Source organism: Montipora foliosa, chromosome 5, assembly GCF_036669935.1.
Source record: "Montipora foliosa isolate CH-2021 chromosome 5, ASM3666993v2, whole genome shotgun sequence".
In the NCBI taxonomy this organism is placed as follows: Eukaryota; Metazoa; Cnidaria; class Anthozoa; order Scleractinia; family Acroporidae; genus Montipora; species Montipora foliosa.
In genome coordinates this window covers 31,056,919-31,064,418 of record NC_090873.1, presented here as the reverse complement: position 1 = coordinate 31,064,418, position 7,500 = coordinate 31,056,919, and positions in this window count along the sequence as shown.

Below are 7,500 nucleotides of genomic sequence, written 5' to 3'. Positions count from 1 at the left end.
AAACTGATTTTAGTATCAGATTGTCTAGTTTATCCTAATTTTCTTACACATTCACTTACTCACTTCTTGAACTTGAATTTGAAGTTGTTTCTGTGTCAGGAAGATCTTAAGTTATTAAAGAGACAATAATTATTCCTCTACACTGTACTAGAAAGCAACACCTCCATCACTCGGGAATCTTAATCCCTTGGTATGTTATCAGGCGTTTTGGTTTGGTGGCATTGTAACTGAAGCTAAATCTGAGTGACCGTCTTCTGACACGAGGCAGGAAATCTCAAACAGCAACCCGGTTATGGTTCCTGTAACATCCTAACAGTCACGATACAGGGAGCTGCTGAACTGTATTCAGCCTGTATTCAACAAAGATGACTACTGCAATTGTGTGTAATGAGCTGTTAGATTTATGGAGCATGACCTGGGATTGGTTGATGATCACGGCTATGTGGGCGTTGGAAAGCGCGAAAGTGACACAAGCACCAAGTGGAGCGCACTAGACTCTCCACCCAGCTTGGGGTCACGTGGCTTGCATTGTTTGCCCATCTATCCTTATTCAATATGTTGCTTTATGAAATAGGTTGTATGAAGAGAAGTCTTGCTTTGGCACTGACAGTAATATCCAACTTTAACTACAATCATTGTGAGTCTATTCATCTATTAATGTACATGTACACACCCTTCATGTGTTATCCAGGCAAACTTTGCTGTTATTCGCGATGCTTGCAGTGCATTTTGTCCAATCTGTGATGATCAGATAATAATAATAATAATAATAATAATAATAATAATAATAATAATAATAAATGCTTATTGAATACACATATTGGCACCTAAAAGATGAATTATTACAATGTGGTATATAAATAATTGAAATATATAAAAATATTACAAAACTTACTTGCTTTTTGATAGGGACTGGGATTGCATTGCATATTTTAATTCATTTATTAAAAATTTCCTAAATATAAAACCTATCTAATATTGCAAAATAAATACATTTTGGCCATAGCTGGAAAAAAACTCTTACCAAACCGGTTTGTCCTAAGTTTAAAGCGGCCAGAAGTATTGCTGTTCCTTAAATGATGCGAGTGGCGCCGAGTACACGTAGGTGGGAGGTGTTGCAGCTGGCATTCCGCGTCGGCATTGATGTTTTGCCAAACCCTCTGGCAGAGATGGTCACGCCTCATTTCGAGCCTTGTCACGTTTACTAAGCCTGTACGAGAGCCTGTTGATATTTTAGGTTGGGGAATAGGATACCAGCCTTCTCCAAATGCTTTTGGGGAGCAGGTCAGAGGGAAAGTGGAGACGGGTTTTGGTGCTAAAGGCACCCTAGTGAGTGCCCAAAGGACGCAAGCTTCTAGGTGTCTGGGGGGGCATGCTCCCCTTGGGAATTTTTCAAATTTAGTCACACTCACATATGCAATTTATTGCAATCTGGGGGATTTAAAGTGACGAAATTTCACATATATTGTATGGAAGTGACACTTGCATGGAGTCTGATAAGAAATACTGGAATGTTAGTTAACTAAACATTTCATATGCGTGATGCAAAAAAATATTGCGGGCGCGAATTTGTATGTCAAAGAAGCTTTTTTCAAGCTTTCAAAATATCTCCAGTGATTTACATTAGAGCTAAAGATGTGTTGTGTCTGACATTTTCTGACTGGAAAGAGACGGTCAAGCTTTCTGAGGAGGCGGCTCATTGAGCCGTCGACTGGCCGGTTTTGAGAAGGCTGGGATACGCATGGCCCTCTTCTAAGACCGAGCTGATACTATTTTTAAGTCATTAAATGTTTTATGTCACTAGCAGCAGTGAGTGCTGATAACTACAAAAAACTAGTAAAATACTTGCGAACAGTTCTTTTGAAAAACCCAAAGCATGATGTTAACTTCAAAATAATAAAGTGCATAATTACATTGTGCAATACAGTAGGAAGAGCTGTTGCTTGCCAACAATATGCTTAACTTTATCGTTATTCATTATTGCAAGAATTGGTTAAAGTGTCAATTGCTTCAAATGCAAAAAAATATTACAAGTGTCCTTCCTTCGTTTCATCCATAATCCGCACTTTATGTACTTTATGATTATTTGTGTCAAAATTAGTTGACCGATTCAAACAGTTTTTCTTGTGCAATTTTAACATTGATGCTTTTAGTGATGTATACACACTTTACATCTTGTCTTTACAAAGGCTATTCATGTTGCCTGCAGTGTGTGATAGTACCAATCTGTGAAGATCATATTATGTACTGTAAAATTTTAGCAATTTTTGATTGATGGTTTCAACAAGAGATGCAGTTATCACCAGGCTGATCATTATCAAAGTCCATGCACATAATCACTGTTGCTAGTAGCAGTTGCTTGTCATAAGTATCACAGCAAACTGGCAATTAATGTACAAAGTTTGTTGCTAATTAGCTAATTAACATCTGCCTGTGTTGCTGTGCTCCGACATCAAACATGGCCTGTACAGCGGCAGCCAGAGGCGCTTTCACATGCTTTCAGCACAAATCATCATGAGCTGCGTCCTTTTGCAATTCAGTCCTAATACTGCAAGTAAAGGGTGATTAGCACTGGCCTATATTATTATTAACTACAATCGATGCGAGTCTATTCATCTATTGATGTACACACACTTACGTGTGTTTTATGAAATAGGTGGTATGAAGAGAGGTTTTGCTTTCGCACTGACCTTAATATCCAACTTTAATTTCAATCGTTGTGACTCAGGGGTGTCTGGCATCTCCCACAACAAGGCACAGGAACATGGCTCAACTTTTTTTTCTAACTTTTGGCAGTTTTTTCACGTTGTTTTATGCCATATATAAGGGGCAAACTTTAACTGAATGCTGTCTGAAGGTGTCACACAATACTCCTCTCCTTAATAGAGCCAACTGTTGATTAAATGTGTTTTGATAGGCATTTCTACAGATCTCTCTGATAATTACAAACTAAGAGGTACACCGACTCAAAGAGTATTTTTTGTCCATAATTAATTCTGTTATACTGATGTACACACACCTCACTAATGTCATCCAGGAAATGTGATTCTTTTACTCATGTACACACACTTTGCATGTTGTTCATACAAACGTTTTGGCTGATAGTGATGCCTGCATTGTGTGGTACCGCTCGGTAATGATCAGATTATGTACTGTACTGGCAATTTTTTTGATGGGTGGTTTCAACAAGAGATGCAGTTACATGCATCACCAGGCTGTTCATTATCAAAGTCCATGCTCATTTATGCTGTGTCACTCAGTAGAAGTCGCTTTGTAATATCACAGCAAAGTGGCAATTGATGCGCAGTCAAAGTTTGTTGTTTTTAAAACCAAACCCATCTTTTCAGAAAATTTGCAGAAGTCGGTGCAGTTTGTAAAACTCTTGCCTGTCAGCAATTTGCTTGGGTTCGATTCCCATAGAGTCAAAGAGCTTGTTAATTTTCAATCAAGGAGTTTGGGTGACATCTTAATTTCTGCCTGCATTACCAAGTTTATTTCCACATTGGTTTGTCCTGCTCTTAAGGGCCCGGATACGGCTCCTTCAATGTCAATATTGGAGGTGTCTAGTTCTTAACCAGTATCTGAGAGGTCATGGCTGTGAATCCCACTGAGTGGCCTGTATTTCTTTTTTAGGCTTCTCACATGGCAGTTTCTGAACATGTAACTGATCCATAAACATCACTGAGATGTTAGCTGCAGATTCTTTAGTTTTTTTGAAGGACTGCTTTTCTTAAATGTTCCTTGATTCGGTTTGTGACAATTTTTACGTCGTTAATTTGATCCTGAGAGGTGATGTTTAAAAACTGTCCTTTTGCCTGCGCTCAATCCCATGGTATGTTAATCATCAGACATTTTAATAATTATTATTATTGTATGGGAGCATTGTAAATGTCACAAGATCTAAGCAACCCCAGCTTGAACACAAATGGTCCTCCGACACCAGCCATAAAATCTGATACAGTTATCCGGTTATGGTGCCCGTAACATCCTAACAGCCACGATACAGTAAGCGGATGAACTGCATTCAGCCTGTATTCAACAAAGTTGACTACTGTACCTGTGTACAATGACCCGTACACACATTTCACTTTGCTGTGATTGCTAATGGCCACAGTGTGTGGTACGAATCTGTGATGATCAGATTGCGCATTGTAATGTCAATGTTCAGTCGATGGTTTCAACAACAGATGCAGTTATCACCGAGCTGATCATTATCAAACACTGATCAAACTCCATGCACATGGACACTGTGTCGCTAGTAGCGGTCGCTTATAATATCAAAACAGACTGGTAAAATGCTCAAATTTGGTTCATTTTAAAACCGAACCCATCTTACAAAAAACTTTGCACGAACGGTTTAGTTTGTGCAACTCTTTCCTGCCACCAATGTGCTTTGAGTTTGGCTGACGTCTTAATTTCTGCCTGCATTATCAAATTCATTTCCACATTCGTTTGTCCTGCTCTTACGAGATATTGCTCCTTTAAATTCAATATTGGAGGAGTATTGCTGTCGTATCTCTGAGGTCATGGGTGTGAATCCCACTGAATGCACTAATTTTTTTTCCAGGATTCTCACGGGGCAGTTCCTCAATATGTAACTTCAAAGATCATTCTTTAATTTATCCACAAACATCACACAGATGTTAGCTGCAGATTCTCTAGACTTTTTAAGCGACTCCTTTTCTTACATGTTTCCTGACTCGGCTCGTGACTAGTTTTGTTGTTAATTTGATCCTGGCAGATTTTTTAAAAAAGTGTTTTTACCCTACGCTGCACTGAAAAGTAACACCTCAATAGGAAGGAAGCTCAAGCCAATGCTATGTTTGTCATCAGGCATTTTAATTGTGCAGGAGCACTGTAAATGAAACTAGATCTAAGAAACCCCAGCTTGAACACAGACGGTCCTCTGACACCAGACATGAAATCTCAGACAGCGACCCGGTTATGGTGCCAGTAACGTCCTAACAGTCACGATACAGCAACCTGCTCAACTGCATTCAGCCTGTATACAACAAAGTTGTTTACTGTACCTGTGTGCAATGACCCGTTAGTTTGAATAGCTCATTACCTGGGATTGGTTGATGATCACGGCTGTGTGGGTCTCGGGAAGCGCAAAAGTGAAACAAGCACCAAGTGGAATGCGCGAAACTCTTCACCCAGCTTGGGGTCCTGTGACTGGCATCTTTTGGCCATCCTTCCTTATTCGATTCGTTTTAGGAAACAGGCAGCATGAAGAGAGGTGTTGCTTTAGACCTTAATATCCAAATTCAGTTACCAATTCTATGCGTCAGATGTCTCTTTGATAGCTCCAAGGAAAAGATACTGAACATAATTTACACACCTATTATTTTCCTAACTTTGGCAGTTTTCTGACTTTTTATTTCATACAAATGTAAGGGGCAAACTGATGGTGTCACACAATACTATAGTCCACGCCTTAACAGATCCAACAGTTAATTTCGTTTGATTTGATTAGAGTTTTTCTACTGATCTCTAGCTCTGGTACTTACAAAGGTAGAATTGTAAAGTTATTTCAGTACACACTCTTCACGTACATGTACACACTTTTCACGTGTTATCAGGGCAAACTTTGCTGTCATTGGTGAGCTGTGCCCTTTCGCAATTCAGTCCTACTACTGCAAGTAAAGGGTGATTAGCACTGCCAATTATTATCATTTTATTATTATTAACTACAATCGATGCGAGTCTATTCACCTATTGATGTACACACACTTCACATGTTATCCAGGCAAACTTTGCTGTCATTTTTTATGCTTGCAGTGTGTTTTGTCCAATCTGTGACGATCAGATTATGTACTGTTTTGTCAAGTTTTGCTGTGTGGTTCCATCAAGAGATACAGTTATCACCAGACTGATCATTATCAAAGTCCATGCACATTGACACCATGTCACTAGTAGCAGTCGCTTGTGATAACACAGCAAACTGCTGAATTAATGCACAAAATTTGATCCTTTAGGAACCAAACCCATTTTTCAAGAGAATTTGCAGGAACGGTGAAGATAGCAAAACTCTTGCCTGCCACCAATGTTCTTGCATGTCTTTGACTCCCTTAAACTCAACAAGCCTTGTGTTTTCTAATCAAGAGTTTGGCTGACATCATAGTTTCTCCTTGTGTTATGATTTTTCTTTCCACATTGGTTTGTCCTGCTCTTTTGAGATGGGGCTCATTCAATCTCAAGATTGGAGGAGTGTTAGCCGTAGCATCTCGGAGATCATGGGCGGGAAGCCCACCGGGGACCTGAAAATTTTTTCAGGATTCTTACTTGGCAGTTGTTCAACATCTTACTTTGAAGATCATTCCTTAATTTTCACCACAATCATCAAACACATTTTTGCATCAGATTGTCTAGCTTTATCCTTTTTCTCACACATTCACTTACTTACTTTTATGAAACAGGTGCTATGAAGAGAGGTGTTGCTTTCCCACTGACCTTAATATCCCACTTTTACTACAATCGTTGTGAGTCTATTCATCGATTGATGTACATATTCGTGATGCTTGCAGTGTGTTTTGTCCAATCTGTGGTGATCAGGTTATGTACTGTTTTTTCGAGTTTTGCCGGGTGGTTTCATCAAGAGGTGCAATTATCACCAAGCTGATCATTAACAAAGTTCCGGCCTGCACATTGACATTATGTCTCTAGTAGCAGTCGCTTGTAATGTCATAGGAAACTGGCAATTAATGCACAGAGTTTGTTCCTTTGAAAACCAAATCCATCCTTCAAGATAATTTGCAGGAACGTTGAAGTTTGTAAAACTCTTGCCTGCCACCAATGTGCTTGGCTTTCATTCCCATAAACTCAACAAGCCTTGTGTTTTTTAATCAAGAGTTTAGCTAACATCATAGTTTCTCCCTGTTTTACGATTTTTATTTCCACATTGGTTTGTCCTGCTATTGCAAGATACAGCTCCTTCAATGTCAATATTGGAGGAGTGTTAGCTAGCGGTAGCATCTCCGAGATTATGGTTGGGAAACCAACTTGGGGCCTGATTTTTTTTTTTTTTTTTTTTTTTTCAGGCTTCTTACTTGGCAGTTGCTCAACATGTAACTTCGACGATCATTCCTTAATTTTCACCATCATCAAACTGATTTTAGCATCAGATTGTCTAATTTTATCCTTTTTCTTACGCATTCACTTACTCGCTTCATGAAAGATTTTGAAGTTGTTTTCTTATCGGGAAGATGTTTGGTTATTAAACAGACGTTTTCTCTACACTATACTAGAAAGGAACACCTCCATCACTCGGGAATCTTAAGCCCTTGGTTTTTTTATCAGGCGTTTTGACTTAGTGGTATTGTAACTGAAGCTAAATCTGAGTGATCCCAGCTGGAACACAGACCATCCTCTGGCACCAGCCATGAAATCTCAGACAGTGACCCGGTTATGGTTCCTGTAAACATCCTAACAGTCACAATACAGAGAGCTGCTGAACTGAATTCGGCCTGTATTCAACAAAGTTGACTACTTTAATTGTGT